Consider the following 21,526-nt stretch of genomic DNA (forward strand, 5'->3'; position numbering starts at 1 on the left):
TTGGAGACCTTCATTGGCACCTGCGGGTACCCCCCGAGGAAGCTGGCCCTGCTGCCCGCTCTCTGCAGTTCCTTACAGGACTCCCTTGTATTGCTTGACATGGACCCTGGCCCGAGAGGCTTTGTTGAGTCAGCTTGGCAGCAGAGCCCTCTAGGGAGCTGGCCTTTTCTGGAACCCAAGCTATTCGGCTGCTACGCGAGGGCCGTAGTAGCTACAAGGTCAAGGCCAGCACGTCCTATGTGGCTGAGACCTTGTGTGGCAGCCCGGTGGGGACTCAGCCAGCTCCGTAGCTCAGGGGTGAGAGCAGAGGTCTCAGAATGCAGGGAACGCCAGTTCACACGTCGCAGGGGCCTGCGTAGCCGTCTTGGACTCAGAATCTCCTCGCTGGTGGCTCGTCTCTCCTCAGCATTAGCCTACTGCCTCCCTCTGCCTAGCTCTGGAGCTCCCAGGCTTAGAGCAGTAGTTTCAGAGTACAGGGGTCACGAGTTCAAATCTCACAGAGGCCTGGGTAGCAGTCTCAGAATCTCCTCACTTGTGCCTCATCTCCCCTCCCCAGTACCTCATTTCTCCTCAGTGTTAACCTACATCCTCCTCTGTGAAGGGCACTGCTCCTCTAATTTTTCCCATCCATGTGTGGAATGACTTGGGGTGGGGGAATAGCTCAGTGGTTTGAGCCTTGGCCTGCTAAACCCAGGGTTGTGAGTTCAATCCTTGAGGGGGCCATTTAGGGATTGGAGCAAAAATTTGGGGATTGGTTCTGCTTTGAGCAGGGGGTTGGACTAGATGACCTCCTGAGGTCCCTTCCAACCCTGATATTCTATGATTCTATGACTTTTGTTATGTGCACCAATATGGAGGTGAAGTGTGTCGAGAGAGGGGCTGAGGTTCAGTGTGGGGGAGGGGGCTCAGTAATGGGGCAGAGGATTGGGTGCAGGGGGTGAGGGCTGCGGCTGGGGGTGCAAGCTCTGGGGTGGGGCTGGGGATGAGGGGTTCAGGATGCAGGGGGGCTCCAGCTGGAGGTGCAGGCTATGGGGTGGGGCAGGGATGAGGAGGAGTTCAGCGTGCAGAAGGGGGCTCAGGGCTGGGGCAGAGAGTTGGGGTGGGGTCTCCAGCTGGAGTTGCTTACTCTGGGATGGGGCCAGGGATCAGAGGTTTGGGGTGCAGGCTGCCCTAGGGCTGCGGTGGGGAGAAAGGACTCCCCCCAGCATAGGTGCTGACTTTTATTTTTCCTGGTGGGTGCTCTGCCCCACTGCACCCCACCCCCTCCTGCAAGACCCCATCCTCGCTCCGCCTCTTCCTGTCCCTGCTCCGCCTTCTCCCCCCCCCCCCCCATGCCAAGTGCCGAACAGCTGTAGGTGTTGACCATCCCTACTATTTTCTCCATGGGTGCTGAAGCCCTGGAGCAGCTGTGGAGTGAGTACCTGATTCTCTCCTCATTTGTAGCAGTGTAAATCAGGAGCAACCCCAAGGAAATCAGTGGAGTTACACTGACATAAAACTAATGGACCACAGCTGCTTCACCAGCCTGGGAAGCAGCCTAATGAGTGGTGCTGTGGTTCACCAGCAGATATAAACCCAATCTGACAGACCAGAGAAGGCATGTCAGACTGGCAGTGCCAGCAGGAATCTGAAACACACTTCTTGAGTTGAAGAGGGTACTAAGCAGGGGTGAGTCTAGCTGGCATAGATGCTGTAGTGTAAACAAGACCTTCATTAACCATGTTTTTGGGCAGTTGGTTTCCCTTGTTTCCTGAGGAAGAGGTGTTAGTGAGGGGGTATGATTGGAGGGCACCTCTGGGAGAGGAATGATCTGCCACTTTAACTACCAGCTTTACCCTCCTCCTGGCTCCACCAAGCCCCTGGAAGGGCCATGGGAAGAAAGGGGGATGGTAACTGATGGATCATGAGGAGCACATCCACCAGCTGGAGGCAGCAACAGGAGTAGCAGGGAGCCCCAAACTTTGTATCTACTTCAGGGAGCTAGTGCAAAGGAAGGGGCTCTGCACAGCCCTCTGCAGTACAGGAGTACTGTTGATGTGTGGAATGGCCCATTCAAGGGTGTGGGCTCAAATGAATGAAGATGCTCCATAGAGATGAATAGTCTAACACAATAGCTCTGGGTGGTGTGAAATGATCTGTTCAACTCAATGGGAGTTCCCCTCTACCTCAGTTTCAGTTGTGGAATACCACTGGTCAAGGTAATCTCACTCTGCATGTCAGTTTTAGAGCAACTGGAATATTAACATTTTCTTATGTGGGGAGGACAGTATGCCAGGAATGCCTGAACCAAATTATTCCATACTTGCACCATTGCCCCTGTTGTGGCATACCAATATCTTCAATAATCACATTATGCATGTTTCAGAGTAGCAGCCATGTTAGTCTGTATCCATAAAAAGAAAAGGAGGACTTGTAGCACCTTAGAGACTAACCAATTTATTATAGCGTAAGCTTTTGTGAGCTACAGCTCACTTCATCGGATTCATATGTATGTGGATTTTAGAGTACTTTGAAAATTAAAAGCAGCTCATAATGCAGGGAGAGAACATATATTGGGAACCTCTTGATCAAATGACCTAAATTTGCACCATAAATTCTACCCCAGTCCCTGAATAGCTTTTTAATTATTGCTTCCCCAAAAGGGAAGCGGTGATAGAAATGATACACGATTGATCCTGAGAGAGTAATATCAGGATTAGAGCAGAGTTTGAGCCTCCAGTATGTGTATTAAAAAAAAAAGTTATAAGTAGTATACAATTTGGATGTTACATGATTATTTTAGTGAGACTGTATCTCACTTAAACAACCTCAAAAATCTTGACAGCTAAACCAATCCTGTGGCTATTTTCAAGACAAGTTTTTTTGAGGGTCTCTTTCCCCTAATCCGCTGTTTCTTACCCTAACCTATTCTGTTGTGCTCCCAGCAAACTCTGTTCTATATGTACATGCAGTGGTGGAAAGGAACAAATTTTCACACCGAGATCCAGCCTTTCAGCCCCACAAAGTCAGCAGTTACCCTGATTTTGGGGAATTAGGAATGTAAAGGATAATTTCATTTTTGAAGTTGATCTGTAAAGGGGCAATAACTGATACGGTGCCTTTGTTTGATTTTCTTCGAATGTGTAAAGAAGGCATGAAGATTTGGGGGCCTAAGTATTTTTTTGTTTGTTTTTGTTTGTTTTGGGGAGAGAAGATACATTTATGTTACCTCCTTTTATATTAAAAATCCAGGTCCAGTCTAGGCTGGGGGACTCATGCTTCGGCTTTGTCTGACTAGAGTTGGTGGTCCTGTTATAATTTGAGCTAATTGATTGTAAACGCTAATTGTGTTGATAACTGAGGCTCTCCACAAATATTTGTTCTGGGGCACAAAGTTTTGTGGCTTGCCTGAGGCTGAGCCACCATGTCCAGATAAAAGAATGAGGAGTCCTTGTGGCACTTTAGAGACAAATTTATTTGGGCATAAGCTTTCATGGGCTAAAACCAACTTCATCAGATGCACGGAGTGGAAAATACAGTAGGAAGATTCTGTGTGTGTATATATATATATACACACACACACAACATGAAAAGATGTGGATTGCCATACCAACTGTAACAAGACAACTCAAAGTGGGCTATTATCATCAGGAGGGAAGATAACGTTTGTAGTCTTAGTCAGGATGACCCATTTCAAACAGTTGACAAGAAGGTGTGAGTAACAGTTGGGGGGAGGGGAAATCAGCATGGGGAAATAGTTTTTAGTTTGTGTAATGACCCAGCCACTCCCAGTCTTTATTCAGGCCTAATTTGATGGTGTCCAGTTTGCAAATTAATTCCAGTTCTGCAGTTTCTCGTTGGAGTTTTTTGTTGAAGAATTGCCACTTTTAGGTCTGTAATTGAGTGTCCAGGGAGGTTGAAGTGTTCTCCAACTGGTTTTTGAATGTTATAATTCTTGATATCTGATTTGTGTCCATTTATTCTTTTGCATAGAGACTGTCCGGTTTGGCCAATGTACATGGCAGAGGGGCATTGCTGGCACATGATGGCATAGATCACACTGGTAGATGTGCAAGTGAATGAGCCCCACTGGTGTGGCTGATGTGATTAGGTCCTATGATGGTGTCCCTTCAATAGATATGTGGACAGAGTTGGCAACGGGCTTTGTTGCAAGGATAGGTTCCTGGGTTAGTGGTTCTGTTGTGTAGTTGCTGGTGAATATTTGCTTCAGGTTGGGGGGCTGTCTGTAAGCAAGGACTGGCCTGTCTCCCAAGATCTGTGAGAGTGATGGGTCGTCCTTCAGGATAGGTTGTAGATCCTTGATGATGCGCCGGAGAGGTTTTAGTTGAGGGTGAAGGTGACCGCTAGGAGACAGGCCAGTCCTTGCTTACAGACAGCCAGGTCCTGCACAGCCAGGTCCATGTCTTCCACTTCCAGGCCCTGCAAAGACTCCTTTACGGTGCAGGTAGTCCGGCGTGGAGCACCTTGGCGCACGCCTTCCTCTGCTGCCTCCAAGGACTCCAATATGACCGGCACCTCTTTTTTCTCCATCCAAGAGGTCTTCCGCAAGACCTCTCCAAGCTGCCGGTCTTCTACCAGGACCTCCTCTGGACCTGGAAGCTTTTTTCGGCGACCAGGTCCTTTCTGGCCACTAAGGGGGCGGACCTCCTCAGGGAGCCCCTGCTACACAACCTCGATCTACGTGTGCAAGTGGCAGAGTCTCCCTCAGTGCGTCAGAGGTTGGTCCTGGCAAAAACCACCAGAGCCTGAGACCTCCTGGACTACGACAGGGGGGACTGGGTGGCGCCCCGCATGCTTGGTCGACGCATGGGGCTTTCCACCCTTCCGACCCCCAGGCGCGTAGTCCAGGAGGTGAAGGCCACCTTGTCACCCGATTCTCTCGTTTTCCTGTGGCGAGCCCTGCGAGAGGGCATTCCCCGCTCACCCCGGCCCTCTGGACATTTTTCTTCAGCCCCTGTTCCGCGAGCCCCCCGGCCTCCCCGCTCACACACTCCGAGCCGGCTGCACACCCTGCAGCAGGTCTGGTTCCGAACCGGGCCTAGAGTCCATCTCTACACGCTCGTGCTCCACACGCTGCACTTCCTCACCCTCGCGTCCCACCCCAACACCAAATGGCAGGACTATCTTCCACCTCAAGAGGGTGAGGAGCCCGGTGGGCCAGCCTTTATTCCACCTTGGTCCCACGGCCCTTCGGGGACATCGGTTGGCAGCTCCTTCATGAAGCCGTGAGCACAGGCATGCACCTGGCGGGTTCACCCCATACCTGAGGTCTGGCTCTTTTGCAGCATGAGGGAGAACCTGGCGCACTCCTATCTCGAATGCGCCAGGTTGCAGCCCCTATTCCGGCTCCTCCAGAACCTCTTGTTGAGGTTCTGGCTGCACTTTTCCCCACACTTGTTCCTCTTTGCACACCCTATCTGTGGCCCCACGAAGTCACGAGACCTCCTCGTCATCCTCCTCCTGGCCCAGCCCAAGCTCTCCATCTATAATACCAGGAGGAGGATGTTGGACGAGGGGGCGCTCTGCGACTGCAGGGCCTATTTCCGTTCCTCCCTCGTCTCACGTATCCAGGCAGAGTTCCACTGGGCAGTGTCCACTGGCTCCCTCGACAGCTTTGAGGAGCAGTGGGCGCTGTCCGGGGTTCTCTGCTCGGTGTCCCGTCCGGTCTCCTCATTTTGAACCTATGACCTTCACTCCGACCCCTGTTTTTCATTAGTTGTCCCCCGCAATCAGTTGGTCCCTGGGTGCAGTGGTCCCTCCTGTTAGGCTGGGGGAGGGGCCTTTAGAAGTTTTCCAATATGACCCCTCTACAGCATAATATTTGAAAATTCTGCAGTTTCTTTTTACAATAAATAAATGTGGAGGCTCCACCATGGAGGGGGGAGCACAGGCCACTGGCTGCATGGAGTTGGGAGAATACCCTGCAGCCTCTCTCTCCCCCTGGGACAGGGACTTGGCAGTGAGGCTGAAGCACAGCATAAGGGCCATGCCTGCCCCGGAAACACCCGGGGCCCTGCCCCTTTTGCGCCAGGCATACCGGATGTGGGGAGGGAGGCTCAGCCTGGCAGCAGGACCCACATGCAGAGGGACATCGTGTGGGGGGATCCAGATGGGGGTAAGAGGGGTCTGGGTGCAGGCAGCTCAGTGAGGGATCTGGAGGCACAGGGAGGTTCCAGGTGCAGGGACAACGGGAGTCTGCAGGGGGGACCAAGTGAAAGTGGTTGGAGCTCAGTGGCGGGGGGGCGTGTCTGGGTGCAGGGGATGTGGGGTTCATTTGGGTGGGGGTCCAGGTGCAGGTGGTTGGGGCTCAGTGGGGAGGGCGTCTGGGGGGCCTCATCGGGGTGGTACAGATGCAGGGGAGATGGGGCTTGTCAGGGTGAGGGTTTGATGGGCCTGCTTAACAGGGGAGTCCCAGCTGCTGCCAAGGGGATCCACATGCTGGGGCCCCTGCTTCCCCATCTCCTTCTCTTCCCCATCCCATGCCCCTTCCCCACTGCTCCATCTCCTCCCCAGGCTTGGGGGGCAGGGAGGAAACCCCTTGCACTCACCAGCAGCGCAGAGCAGGCTGGGTCCAAGTCGCTCCACTTCCCGCCCCCGGGGAGTGCAGGGCGTGCCCGTTCCCTGCTGCAGTCCCCTGGGACGTTGCTCAGGAAAAGTGGTGGAGTGGGGGTAGGGCTGGGGTGGAGCGGGGGTGGGAAGAGGTTCGGGCCTCACCAGGGGCCCTCCAACCCACCCCCACCCATCCTCTCTGGGGTCTCTAAATCCCCCATTCCCACAGTGCACCTTGGTAACCCTACCCTCCTCTAGCCCTAATCCCCCATTCCCTTCCCTTGGGTCCTCCTGGACACCCCAACCCCACAGTCCACCACCCCCACATATATCCCAGTCACTCATTCACACACTGAGCCAGTCTTTCAGGGCCCCCCACTGCCCACCAAACTTCTCCATCCATGAGCCCTGACAAGGGGGAGCAAGCTCCCAATTTGGCTGGGCTTGGTCACTGTGGGTGTTAGTCTTTTCCTGTCTTGTGTGTGTGGGGCTCACAAAGGCCTTTTGCCCCCTCGGGGTGGGGTACGTTTTTTGGCCGAAGGTGACAAGGTTTGGTAGCCCTGTGGATACTATGTGGTGTCTGGAATGGGGTGTGTGTGTTCCCAAAGTGCCCCTTCCCCTCTGCCTGCAGAGCTGAGGAAAGGCACGTCTGAGGAGCAGAGCAGGAGCTCTGGGAAGGAGAACAGCAATATGAAAATGGAGTCTAAGATGAGGCCAGGTGACTTCTGTGGAGGGAGACATGCTGGACAACGCCAAGGATTGGGGAGACAACTCGGTGTGAGGCCAGCGCACAGAGAGAGCTGGGGGAGGGTGTTGGTGTCTGTAACACTTCCCTGTCCACTCTCACAGATGGAGTCCAAGAGGGATAGGAAGGAGAGGACGAGAGCCCCAGTACTAAAGAAAAATAAGCTGGGCCCGGGGCTCTGTGGGGTTAAGACCAGTGGAAGGGACAAGAGTCTCCTGTGCAGAGTGACTATTTTGGGTGCAGGTGCAGTGGGGTGCTTCTAATTGTAGCTCTGACATCATGGGAAGGGGGTTCAGGGTGGAGCCCTGGGGTGTGGGAGATGCGCGAAGGAGACCCTAGCCATCATGGCAGATTGTGATGGTAACTTTGGTTTTTCCTCCTTGCGGTGTGTTTGGCACCAAGGGAAAAGTGTGTGTGTGTTGGGGGGTGGGGACAGAGTCCATCTCGGTGGTGAGATGGAAAGCGAGTGAGAGCACAAGCAGTGTTGATGCCAGGCAAGACCTGTCCAGCTGGGAGCGGAGCAGCTGTCCCTGAGGTAAGTGTCTGGTTTGGGGACTGCTCATCTCTCTTGGTGGGAATGGTGTGTGCAACCCCAGCAGAAGGTTGGATCCAGGAGGGTGACTCTAGGCGCTGAGTTACTTTAATTTCTCCTATGCTTCTCTCTCTCTCTCTGACTTCTCTACTGTGTTAGCCAACACACCACCTTTCTCTCTTTGTACTGTCTCCTACCATAGGACATGGGCAGGTGACCTGTGCATTCATCCCCACAGGCTTGGTCTCGAGAGCCTGCACCATCTAGTGGGAAGGAAGAGAATCAAACCGGGTACTAGGTACTACAGTGGTAGAGGTGGGGTGACTGGCCAAGCAACCCGTTGCCTCTGTCTCTTCATCGTGTGGGGCTGCTCTAGAGCATGTGGGAGACGGAGGGAGGGCGAGCTCTCGCGCACCAGCAGAGCTGTGGGCAGGGCTGGCTCGCTGGTCGGATATTTCCTGCGCTTGCAGATGAATCGCCCAGGAGTCCCAGCCAGAGGAGAAGAGGGAAGAAGTGGAGCTGAGCAGCCTGCACATCCAGCGGAGCAGAGGTGAACAGTCCTGAGCTTTCTGCCTCTCCCAGCACAGGGTGTGAGTCAGCGGTGACGGCACTCGCTTCCTCAGCTCTTCCCAGGTTAGTTTTCTTCCGAGGACGTGAACATGCAAGCTGGGTGCGGAGCTCTGTGGTATTAAGTGCAGGGGAAGAGACAATAATCAAAGGGGTGATTTCTAATTGTAGCTGTGATGGCATAATGGGAGGAGGGTTGAACCCAGAGCCCTGGGGTGTGGGAGGAGCGAGAAAAGCCTCGCCACCATTGCTTTTTGTTTTCCTCTTGTCTTGTGTTTAATACCAAGGGAAAAGAAGTTGGGGGGACGGAGTCCAGCCCCGAGGTGAGATGGAAAGTGAGTGAGAGCAGTGACAGCGTGAATACTGCCAATGCCAGGCAAGACCTGTCCAGCTGGGAACAGAGCAGCTGTCTGTCAGTGAGATAAGTGTCTGGTTTGGTGAGGGCTCTGGTCACGGCCCCCCTGGCTCCAGACAGAGACTTCCCGTTAGCTGGGTGTGTGGGTTTGTTTATAAAAAAAAGAAGAAAAAGTTTCCTGACTAGCTGTGGCTTCAAGGGAGATGATGTTGCCATTTGTGGGAGCTGCTCATCTCTCTGGCCAGGAGTTGTGTATGCTCCCTAGCAGAAGGTTGGCTCCATGAGGGTGACTCCCTGTTCTGAGTTTCTTTCCTTCTTCCTAGGTTTCTCTCTTTCTCTGTCTTCTCTACTGTGTTGGCAACTCTCACTCTGTCTCTGTCTCTCTCTCTCCTTTCATGAACACCTGTTATGTTCAGTTGCCTGCATCCTCTTCCTCTGCTCCCTCTCCCCCCGTCTCCTCTGGGCTAGGCTGGGTCTATCTGCCTATGGGCATGGTCTCTGCCCTACTGGGAAGGATGTGTACGGCCTGCCAGGTTAAGGGGGTTGCTCTTCCCACCCCCTATCTTCCTAGAGAGTTTGGGGAGACTTCATTCCTGTAACTGGGTCACAGCGTGCATGGCCAGTCATGTCTTTGGGGCTGTGGGGTCTGAGACTGAGAGGGGTGGGCTCGCGGTCATGGCTTTGGGCACAGGAGAAGTGGGGCTGGCATTAGAGATGCCTAGAACCCCTCTTATGACCCCCTAACTCCATTACTGCATCACCCTAAGCCTCGCTCAGGGTGTGTTAGGCACTGCACAGCCAATCGGAGGGACAGCGGGATTCATGAGGAGATAGATGAGTGCGTGAGGCATGCAGAGGGATGAAGGGGTGTGTATGGCATACAGTGGGGACGGATGGGGGGCTTGAGGGTTGGATGGACAGCGGGACAGGTGGAGAGCTGCAGGGACGGCTGGTGATGTCAAAGGCTGCAAGTGTGCTGGGTTCAGCTCACGGCCGCTGGCCCTGTCATCTTCTGCCCTTCTGACTCTGCCCCGCCTCTTGCAGGCAGCACTCAGCAGTCTGGCCCTGTAGCGTTACACTGGTGCCTCCATCCCGTGCGTACACCTGTGCACAATGTGCTCCCTGAGAGCTCCGGCATGGACAAGCAGGCAGGCTCATGGCGGCTGAACCAGCTACTCCAAGGACTGCCACAGATCTCACCCTCCTCAGGCAGCAAGATCCTGGCCAGCAGGTTCCTTGTCCCTCCTCGCAGCCAAAGCAGCCTACTCAGCACAGAGGCTGAGGTCACGAACCACCACCTGCCTCTGCTCAGCCTCTAGCTGGAGCTGCTCCAGCCCCGAATTGCTGGGTACCCCAGCCTGGCAGGAGTTGGTGTGATATCCTAGTGGAGTCAGTTTTTTCTCCCTGGTAGATTATGATTTTCCCCACTGCAGTTAGTTGCTCTTTCTTTGCTTCCCCAGAGCCCCTCCCCAGAGTCTGTCATTGCTTCACCTAAAAGCTGCTTCTCCTTTGGGTCTCTGTGTTCTGGGGTCTCGGCTGTCATCCGGGATACTGCTCTGGGTTTGGGCAGGTGCTTGGCAAGGTGAGGGTTGTAACTTAGAGCTTTCTTCATCAGAAATTTAAGTAAAATTAGCCTTTGCCTCATTTCTTAAAGTGCAGAATAACACACAGGCACACTCCTGCTCACCAGGGGTATGTGTGGGTAGTTGTCAGGGTGCAGTGCCCCCTGGTGACCAGGTGGGGCAGTGCATGGTGAATATCACTCCTTTTGGCACCTTAGAGACTAAGCTGTAGCTCACGAAAGCTCATGCTCTAATAAATTGGTTAGTCTCTAAGGTGCCACAAGTCCTCCTTTTCTTTTTGCGAATACAGACTAACAGGGCTGTTACTCTGAAACCTATCACTCCTTTTGGGACACTGACACCTGGTGGCCAGGTGGGATAGTGCCCTGTATCTTGAGGCCAGGTGTGGCAGAGCCCTATGTGTATTCCCCCCCCCCACACACACACACACCGTGATAGTGACCCCTGCTGGCCAGGCACGGGAGTGCCCTGTAGATGCCTTCTTGTTGGAGCAGTGGCTCCTGGTGGCCAGATGCAGCACTGCCTGGCATGTATTCCCCCTAGCGTTGCTGCAGCGATCCCTGGTGGCCACTGAGGGCAGCTGCCTATGTGACCCCACCACTACCATTGCGACTGTGACTGTTGGTGGCTGGGTGGGGCAGGGTCTTGTATGTATATCAGCCATTCGGGCAGTGCCCTCTGTGTATCCCACTCTCATCTCGGTGACTCGTGTTGTCCAGGTGGGGCAATCCCTGTGTGTATTTACTCACCCCAACCCCTGCATTGGGCCAGTGACCACTGGTAGCCAGATGAGTCAGTGCCCTAGGTGTATTCTTCCCCTCCTGCAAGGTGGCAGGGTGCTCGTGTCAGGCAGTACCCTGGGTATCTTCCAACCCCCTTGTGGCAGTGAACCCTGTTCCTGGTGTGCATCACGCCCCCATTAGGAATGTGCACTGGGGCCAAGCGGGGCAGTGTCCTGTGTGTAGCGCCCCCCCCCCCACTCCCTGTGGCCAGGTATGGCAGGCACTGATCCCTGGCATCCACGTGGGGCAATACCCTTTGTATATCCCCCAACTGGGCAGTGACCCCTGCTGGCCAGGTGGGGCAGTACCCTGTATGTGTCCATCCCCTATTTGTGACCCCTGCTGGCTAAGTAAGGCAGTGGCCTTTGATTGCCTCCTCTTGCCATTCTCTCTCCCTCTCTCTGGTAGTGCCCCCTGCTGGCCAGCTGGGGCACTACCCAATGTGTAGCTCTGCTAATTGGAGCCGTGACATCCCCGTGGTGGCCTGGTGTGGTGGTGCCCTATTTGCATCATTTCCCCCACACACACACACACGCACCATTGGGGCAGTGGCCACTTCAGGCAGTGGCCTGTTTATCATTCCCCCCCACCACCACCAACATTGCAGCAGTGACCCCTGGTGGCCAGGTGAGGCAGTGCCCTGCATGTATCCCTCCAACCATAGCTGCAGTGACCCCTGGGGCCCAGTTTGAGTAGTAGCCTGTAGGTACCTCATTTCTTGGGGCAGTAACCTTTGGTGGCCAGTTAAGGGCGTCTGTGACCTCTGGTGGCCACGTAGGGCAGTGGCCTGTGTGTACCATCTTCACTGGAGCAGTGAACACTGGTGTCTCGGTGGTAAGATGCAGCCACCTCTGGGTTAGACAGTGGGGCTGGTTATAGGCCAATGGGGATAGGCCCCCACTGTTCCAGGAAGTACAGGAACGTCTGGTACTCAGGGCAAAGCGTTCCACCTTGTATTGAACTGTGATGCACTGAGCACCTTTCCCCAACATAAAGAAGAGCCCTGTGTGGCTCAAATGCTGGTCCAATAACCGGTATTTCCTCACCTGCCTTGTCTCCCTGGTATTCTGGCAAGTGTCCAACTTTCCCTTCACTGTTGCTATCCATCCCCCCCCCCCCCCCCCCGGCAAACCCCAACCAGGTCCCTTCACCTGCTAAACCTCCCCTGGACCTCGCCCCCAACCCTGGGGGGGCACCCCACCTGCAAACCCTATGGAGCCTGCAGGGTGGCCTGCTCTGGGGAGGGGAGCAGAAAACCTGGGGCCACATACTTAATAACAGGGCTGAGGCTGCCCCTGCAATGAGAAGCAGGATGGGCAGGGAGAGAAGAGTGAAGCAATGCATGGTGGGAGATGAAGCATCTCCCCTCAGCCATGGCAGGCCCCATGGCACCAAGGGAATGGTCGTGTCTGCTTCCATTCCCTGTCAGCCGTTGCCAGGCCCACCCCAGACTTCCCATTTCTGGTGCAAGTCCAGAAGCAGAGGTTGCCATGAGGCAGTGCCGGGAAGGGTGGTGCTGTTGTCAGGAGGAGCAGGTGGGGTTCGTGCTACTGTGGGGAGGTGCCGCTCTTGCTTTGAAAGGGCCCTGCCGTTACGGGAGGTGTCGTCTCCCTGCTGTGCCGTGCTACACCAGCCTCTGCCTGTCACGGGAGGTGCAGGCTCCAGCCTGCGGAGCTGCAGCAGGGAACCCCACACCTGCCGCCTGTCAGGCACCCGCATTCTCAATGCCCCTAGTCCCTGCCGCCACCCCACCCCATCAGCTGTGGAATGGGAGGTAACTTAACTTCTGCTCACTGTTCCCGGTTGGATTCTAATAGAGTGTGTACCGGAGCATCTTAACTTCCAAATTGGGAAACAGATTTTTTTTCCAATCTCCATATACCAGCAGGTGGTGTATGTGATGGAGGCTTTACAGAGTTGGCAGCTACTCACTGCCTCACCCTGTTTCCTTTTCTTTTTCAATAGCTTTATCCCTATGGCAAAAGCTCACAAATGCTCCATAAGGAAAAAAAAATCGCTTGTTTCATAGTAAATATATAAATATGTGGCCGAAAATCCTCAGTATTCAGAATAATGTGGAAACTAACACTTTAAAGTGAAGACCCTGGGTTTGATAATTATTCGTGCCCCTAGTAATAAAACTTTCAGGGAAGCTCCAAATTATTAATAAATTGTTTATAAAGTTCAATTTGAAATGAACTTGTTTGTAAGCAATAACCAAAGCTCTCTAATGTTTATACAATTACACAATTTTTGGACAACCTTGTTAATTCAAAGGCCTGTTTTCAGCCCCACTGACGAGGTTAACCATTTTTATATAGGAATATGACTGAATCTGGTCATTGAAGTGCTACATTTACTGTGTGTTCATTTACCTTGTACAACATAAGGCCCATCCTTGCAGATTGCACTGGGTAGTGCTCATACCACCAGAGCATTGGAGACTGGGCAGGGTTATAGATGCATTTCAGAAGCACTGGTTCCCCTTTGGATACAGTCACTCTGTCATCAGGTTGGGTCACTGGCTCTCCATTAGCCCTTTCTGGAAAAAATAAAATATCACTTGCATATGGACGGCTCTTGGCTTGAACCTGGGATGTTTATCTACCTTCCAAACTTCTAAAACCTGGGGGTAGGGGATGAAGGTTTATAAACTGGTGGTTTGTAAATCTGAAATTAGGGCTAACTTTGCATCTCATGGGACTTGTAACTCCACCGGCTTCCATGGAGTTGTGACCATTCACAGAGCTGAGGATCTGGCCCCATTGATCTGAAATCATCCTCAGCGAGAGTGGAAAATATTGCAACAACTGAAACCCAGGTGAGGAACATCTTCAGGGGATCAGGTGGGCTAGAACCTTGTCCCCAACATGCAGAGGGAAGCTTATCCCTTGCCTTCCCCAGCCGTGAGGAGGAGTGGGGAAAGATGTCTTAAAAATATAGATCCACCCGCTTTCTTTGTAGCACAGCTCTCCCCGGCTGAGTACCTATGGTGCCAACCACACAGCAGCCTGCTACTGCCCTTGAACTAGGCTCCCTGGCTTCTGCAGTGTCTGAGGGGAAGGGGGAGGAGAAATTGTGGGGGGGATCCAAGACCACATGAAGCAGCAGACTGTGAAATGACCGCTCTGCATTTGGGTGAAGTGGCTGGTAAAACAGAGCCCTCTTGTGGTACATCTGCAGGGGAACTTCCTCCGCCGCTAACACGATTTCTTTTATAACACTCCAGCCATAGCAGCCAGCTGTAAAACCTGCCTGATGTGATGCTGAGCTGGGTTAGGAAGCTGTTGTGCTGAGACCAAATTCTTTTGTGTTACCCAATATCCTTTCATTGTTTCCTTTATCCATTGTCCTCCCTTTGTTAAGCGTACCCTCTTCCACTTGTATTGCATATTTTTGATTATTTCTTCCCTCTGCCTGTTTTAATGCTGGCTTTCCTCTGGTTTTTAAAATGATGTTTAACGTCACAAGTGGACTACGGGTCCCCTCCAGAACTGCCATGTTTATGGGCTAAATCTTCAGCTAGTGTGGATTGTTGCAGATCCGTTGACTCTACCATGCAGTCATGTGCATTTAAGCCAGCTGGTCCCATTCCCTAATCTTATTTAAAATTTGTGTGTGTGTGTGTGTGGGGGGGGTTATGACGTTAAACATCATTTTAAAAAAATGAGGAAAAGCCTGCATTAAAGCAGACATGGGAGAAATAATCAAAAATATGCAATACAAGGATTTGTATTTAGTGTACCATATCCCCAAATGGTCTAAAGACCTATAGCTTCATTGAGATCAATGGATCACACAGATTTACACTGGCTGAGGTTTTGTCCTGTTGCATATGATGGAGGTCTATGAAATCATGAATGCTGTGAAGAAAGTAAGGAATTGTTATTAAGCCCTTCACATAACACAAGAACTAGGGGTCACCCAATGCCATTAATACACAGCAGGTTTAAAACAAACATAAGGAAGTACTTCTTCACACAATGCACAGTCAGTCTATGCAACTCATTGACAGGGCATGTTGTGAAAGCCAAAAATATAACTAAGTTGAAAAAAGCATTAGGTAAGTTCATGGAGGATTGAGCAGGAGGTTGGACTAGATGGCCTCCTGAGGTCTCTTCCAACCTTAATCTTCTATGATAGGAACATCAATGGCTATTTACCAGGATGGTCAGGAATGCAACCCTATGCTCCCTAAATCTCTGATTGCTGGAAGGTGGTGACAGGGGATGGAGCACTCAATAAATTGCCCTGTTCTGTTCATTCCCTCTGAAGCATCTGGCACAGGCCACTGTAGGAAGACAGGACGTGGGGCGAGATGGATCATTAGTCTGACTGACACAGATTAATAGAATCGTAGCTTTTAAATAAGACTGTGAGTTGGTCACGGATTCCGTGACCTCCATGGCTTCTGCAGCAGCTGGTGCTGGGCCTCCATGATTGATTTTAACAGTATGCATTATTTCTCCTTTGAATTTGTCTGGGCTCATCTTCCAGCCATTGGTTCTTTTCATTCCTCTCTCCACTAGATTACAGCTCTTTCCTCTGTTTTCCCTGAAGGTACGTATATACCACAATGAAGTCAAGATGGGGTGGGATCTTAGTTACCCAGGAAAGAATTTTCTGTAGTATCTGGCTGTTGAATCTTGCCCATATGCTCAGGGTTTAGCTGATCGCCATATTTGGGGTCGGGAAGGAATTTTCCTCCAGGGCAGACTGGAAGAGGCCCTGGAGGTTTTTTGCCTTCCTCTGTAGCATGGGGCACAAGTCACTTGCTGGAGGATTCTCTGCTTCTTGAAGTCTTTAAACCACGATTTGAAGACGTCAATAGCTCAGACATAGGTGAGAGGTTTTTCGCAGGAGTGGGTGGGTGAAATTCTGTGGCCTGCATTGTGCAGGAGGTCAGACTAGATGATCATAATGGTCCCTTCTGAACTTAGTATCTATGAGAATATAACATGTTTTTCCCCCCCAAAGACAGAAGTCTTCAACTTTCTGTGCTTCCGTGGATTTTTGTTCAGCTCCCTTGCTGGTTGCAATCACTGTGTCGCTGACGGCATAGTAATAGACGGCAGAGTCGTTCATTTCACTGGAGCTTTTTTCGAATGGAAGGCTTTCGTGTCTTTGACCTGGTTGTGACGTTGCACACTATATGATTTTATGAAAGTATGCTGATGAGTATGAATATAATGTAACTGAAATATGCTTCATGCAAAAGGTCTCTTGTAAGGTATCATTACAAAGCTTATAATCTACTGAGTGTGGTCATCCTATTTGTATAAATGTACCACTCTTGTACCTGAAACTAGAAATATAAAATATAATCTGAGGGCCTATTGTAATTTATGCAAAGTGTGGGCCAAAGAGTGGTTTGGAATCTTGATGGCTTCCATTAACCAGGACAATTGGTTGTTGATGGCTCTGTTGTAAGTCTTGTAAGTCTTCCTGTGTACATGTGAGCTGGCAAGTGGGTAATGAAGTATTACAGTGACATGATCACATGTCACCTGAACTGGAATCCATCCTTAACCTGGTGCTTTTCCATTGAGAAGGAGGGGTGGGAACCCAGAGAGGGACAAAGGATTCCCGCCTTGTGCAGAAGATATATAAGTGGGTGGAACAGAACAATGGGGCAGCCATCATGAGAAATCCCCTAGCTATCACCTGAGCTGGAACAAGGGGTATGCCAGGGGAAAGGATTGGGCCCAGACCAAGAAGGCATCCAGTCTGTGAAAGAAACTTATTGAAACATCTCTGAGGGTGAGATTTTATCTGTATTCAGTTTTATTACTGTACTAGGCTTAGACTTGTGTGTTTTAATTTATTTTGCTTGGTAATTCACTTTGTTCTGTCTGTTACTACTTGGAACCACTTAAATCCTACTTTCTGTATTTAATAAAATCACTTTTTACTTATTAATTAACCCAGAGTATGTATTAATACTGGGGGGGGGGAGCAAACAGCTGTGCGTCTCTCTCTCTCTCTCTCTCTCAGTGTTGGAGCAGACGGGTGTGTCTGGCTCAACCAGGCAGGGTTCTGGAGTCCCAGGCTGGCAGGGCAAAGACCCCACCTCAGGTAGGGAATCCCATTGCAGCAAAGCCGTCCACTCAGGGGCGGCTCTACCACTTTTGCCACCCCAAGCAGCCGCCGCCGAATTGCCGCCATGCCCGGACGGAAGAGCAGCAGAGCTGCCGCCCAAAAGAGCGCGATCCCTACACAAGCCTTGTTGTGTAGCACACAGCGCTCGCGTGTTGGTTGTGTTTTACTGAGCAAATCCAGGCCTGACCTGGTCCTGCTCCTGCTCCCACAAGTTGACACCTGATTTTCCATGTGATGGAATGGGAGGGGGGGAAATTGGGGTGAGCAAAGACAAAGGTTACAGTGAGTAGCTGGCACAAGTGCTCACTTTCAGCACCTGCCCATTTCGGTGGCTCCATTCTCTATAAATGGGAACTGTTTGGAATGCGGTGAATGAACTCACTGCTTGGAGGCGCCCTGCAGAAGTGAGTTTGTGGGAGGAGACAATGTTAGATGAGGATCTGGAAGACATACCACGCAGAGGGGCCAGCATGGACAAGTCACAGCTGGGAGTGGGAATGGAACAAAGGTGTCAAGGCCAGTCTGGATGGTTGAATGGAGCTGGAAGGGCCAAAGTGTCAGGAGACAAAGTCCAAGATGTAGGATGGGCAGAAGGGTGCAGGGCCTGAAAGGAGGAGAAAGGGACTGAAGTTGTTGCTCAGGGCAACGGGGAGACAGTGGAGGCAGGGAGACAAGCCCAAGCTTGGGAAGAGCAGAAGAGTCAGCACTCAGTTCTTGGGGCCTGGAGCTGCTCCAAGCAGGTGTCAGTGAAGCCTCTGGTGCAAAACACCTGCAAGAGTGACAGAAGTGACTTTCTGCCTTGTTGGGGGCGGGGGGCAGGACTCTGTGCCATGCATGGTTTCTGGTAGGTGGGAGTGGGGTGGTGCAGCATATACCCCAGGCTGTCGTCAAGGATGCTTTATTCCTGCAGGCGCAATTGTGGTCCCAGCTGCCAGCAATCATGGACATGTTCTGTGAAAAGGATGGAGGGAGTGTCATGGGGGCCATGCATAAAGCTACAGACATCATCTACCCCCCGAACGGGGAGGGGCGTGGCTCCATCTCCCAGGACATTGCAGTCAGCCATCACCCCTTCATTGATGTCATAAGGCTTGGAACCCCAGGATAAGCATATTCCCCCTCTCCTCCTGTCTCTGATGCCCTTGTATCTCTCTCCCCATCCCCTTTCCTCCCAGCCCTCAGGCCTTCCATGGAGCCTCCAAGGAGTGCCCCCACCATGGGGGGAGGGGCAGGAATTTCATAGAATCATAGACTATCAGGGTTGGAAGGGACCTCAGGAGGTCATCTAGTCCAACCCCCTGCTCAAAGCAGGACCAATGCCCAACTAAATCATCCCAGCCAGGGCTTTGTCAAGCCTGACAAAGGAGATTCCACCACCTTGCTAGGTAACGCATTCCAGTGTTTCACCACCCTCCTAGTGAAAAAGTTTTTCCTAATATCCAACCTAAACCTCCCCCACTGCAAATTGAGACCATTACTCCTTGTTCTTCTTTCATCAGCTACCACTGAGAACAGTCTAGATCCATCCTCTTTGGACCCCCTTTCAGGTAGTTGAAAGCAGCTATCAAATCCCCCCTCATTCTTCTCTTCTGCAGACTAAACAATCCCAGTTCCCTCAGCCTCTCCTCATAAGTTATTTGTTCCAGTCCCCTAATCATTTTTGTTGCCCTCCGCTGGACTCTTTCCAATTTTTCCACATCCTTCTTGTAGTGTGGGGCCCAAAACTGGACACAGTACTCCAGATGAGGCCTCACCAATGTCGAATAAAGGGAAATGATCACGTCCCCCGATCTGCTGGCAATGCCCCTACATATACATCCCAAAATGCCATTGGCCTTTTTGGCAACAAGGGCACACTGTTGACTCATATCCAGCTTCTCGTCCACTGTAACCCCTAGGTCCTTTTCTGCAGAACTGCTGCCGAGCCATTTGGTCCCTAGTTTGTAGCGGTTCATGGGATTCTTCCATCCTAAGTGCAGGACTCTGCACTTGTCTTTGTTGAACCTCATCAGATTTCTTTTGGCCCAATCCTCTAATTTGTCTAGGGCCCTCTGTATCCTATCCCTACCCTCCCACGTATCTACCTCTCCTCCCAGTTTAGTGTCATCTGCAGACTTGCTGAGGGTGCAATCCACACCATCCTCCAGATCATTTATGAAGATATTGAACAAAACCAGCCCGAGGACTGACCCTTGGGGCACTCCGCTTGATACCGGCTGCCAACTAGATATGAAGCCATTGATCACTATCCGTTGAGCCCAACAATCTAGCCAACTTTCTATCCACCTTATAGTCCATTCATCCAGCCGATACTTCTTTAACTTGCTGGCAAGAATACTGTTGGAGACCATATCAAAAGTTTTGCTAAAGTCAAGATATATCACATCCACCGCTTTCCCCATATCCACAGAGCCAGTTCACTATTGAAGGCAATCAGGTTGGTCAGGCATGACTTGCTGTTGGTGAATCCATGTTGACTGTTCCTGATCAGTTTCCTCTCCTCCAAGTGCTTCAAAATGGATTCCTTGAGGACCTGCTCCATGAATTTGCCGGGGACTGAAGTGAGGCTGGCTGGTCTGTAGTTCCCCGGGTTCTCTTTCTTCCCTTTTTTAAAGATGGGCACTATATTTGTCTTTTTCCAATCATCCGGGACCTCCCCCGACTACCACAAATTTTCAAAGATAATGGCCAATGGCTCTGCAATTACATCCGCCAACTCTGTCAGCAGCCTTGGATGCATTAGATCTGGACCCATGAACTTGTGCATGTCCAGCTTTTCTAAATAGTCCTTAACCTGTTCTTTCACCACAGAGGGCTGGTCACCTCCTCCCCATACTGTGTTGCCTAGTGCAGCAGTCTTGGAGCTGACCATGTCTGTGAAGACCGACGCAAAAAAAGCATCGAGTACTTCAGCTTTTTCCACATCATGTTGCCTCCCCCTATCAGTAAGGGTCCCACACTTTTCCTGACCATCTTCCTTGCTAACATACCTGTAGGAACCCTTCTCGTTCCCCTTCACACCCCTTGCTAACTGCAACTCCAATTGTGCCTTGGCCTTCCTGATTACACCCCTCCATGCTCGAGCAATGACCTTTCCCCCACTGATTAAGTACTTTAGCTTTTGCATTGCCCAGTAACAAGCTAGCACCATTCTTTCACAGGGTCCGTACTTGCTTTCTACAGCTGACAGGCGACGGGAGGCAAATGCTGCCTGTCACAGATCTGACCCTGCCTGCTGACAAGCTAGTACTCCAATTTCCTCCCCAAAAAGTTCTGGGTACAGAATGAAGGGTTTCTCGGGGTCGGGGCTGGCCAGACGGGGGGCAGAGGCGAGATGCTGTTTTAACACCAAGAAGGTTTTTTCACAGTTCAGTATCCACTCCAATCTGAAGATCGGAGCAGAGCCTGCAGGGGCCGCAGCAAGGTGCTGCACTGGGGAATGCATTCCCGGCAGAACCCCGTTAGTCTGATAAATGAAGCTAGAGCCCTAGCTAGCATTAGTTGGACGGGGCAGCTGGGTGATTACTGCTGCCCGGCTTGAATCAACGAAGCGCCCAGCCAGTTCAATGGTCACCCCTTGGAAGGGTCCTGAGGGTTGGACCAGCTGAGCCTTTTCCCCATTCAGCTTTGTCCCGCTTCCCCGAGACCTTTGATTATTTCCCGGGCAGCTGCGGCCACCTCCTCCTTTTCCTGTCCCCGGATAAGAATGTCACCCACACACCGAATACATCGCTGACGTCCCAGTGCATTGAGAACCCACTTGAGCTCCCCGTGAAACAGGGTGGGGGCACTGCTGTACCCTTGGGGCAGAACCCACCATTGGAATTGAGACCCCTGCCAAGTGAAGGCAGTTTTCCACCGGCTTTTCTGGGCCAGAGGAATGGACCAGAATCCGTTGGAAATATCCAGCATGGAGAACCACTGGTCCTCTGATTGAATTTGGGCAATCATTTTGGGCAGGCGTGCTACCGAGGGGGCGGGGGGGTCACACGGTTTAGTTTCCGGTAATCAGTGGTTAGTCTCCAAGACCCATTTGGTTTACAGACAGGCCATATGGGGCATTAGTGCAGTACGCGGCGGATTCAACCGCTGCTCTAGGACCTCCATTGTAATGGAGAGATTCTGAATAGCCGCTTGAGGGATGGGGTACTGCTTAACTGCTGGAGGAGCTCCGCCCTTTATGCTTACTAAAGTTTGGAGCTGCCCAGCATCCAGGCTGTCCATTGCCCATCCTGACAGGTCCTCCCAACCTGAGGGAATGACTCCTGGTTTGGGGCCTTTTACTACACTGCTTACCAACCCCATGGGGATCAC

This window comes from Lepidochelys kempii, chromosome 15, assembly GCF_965140285.1.
Source record: "Lepidochelys kempii isolate rLepKem1 chromosome 15, rLepKem1.hap1, whole genome shotgun sequence".
In the NCBI taxonomy this organism is placed as follows: domain Eukaryota; kingdom Metazoa; phylum Chordata; order Testudines; family Cheloniidae; genus Lepidochelys; species Lepidochelys kempii.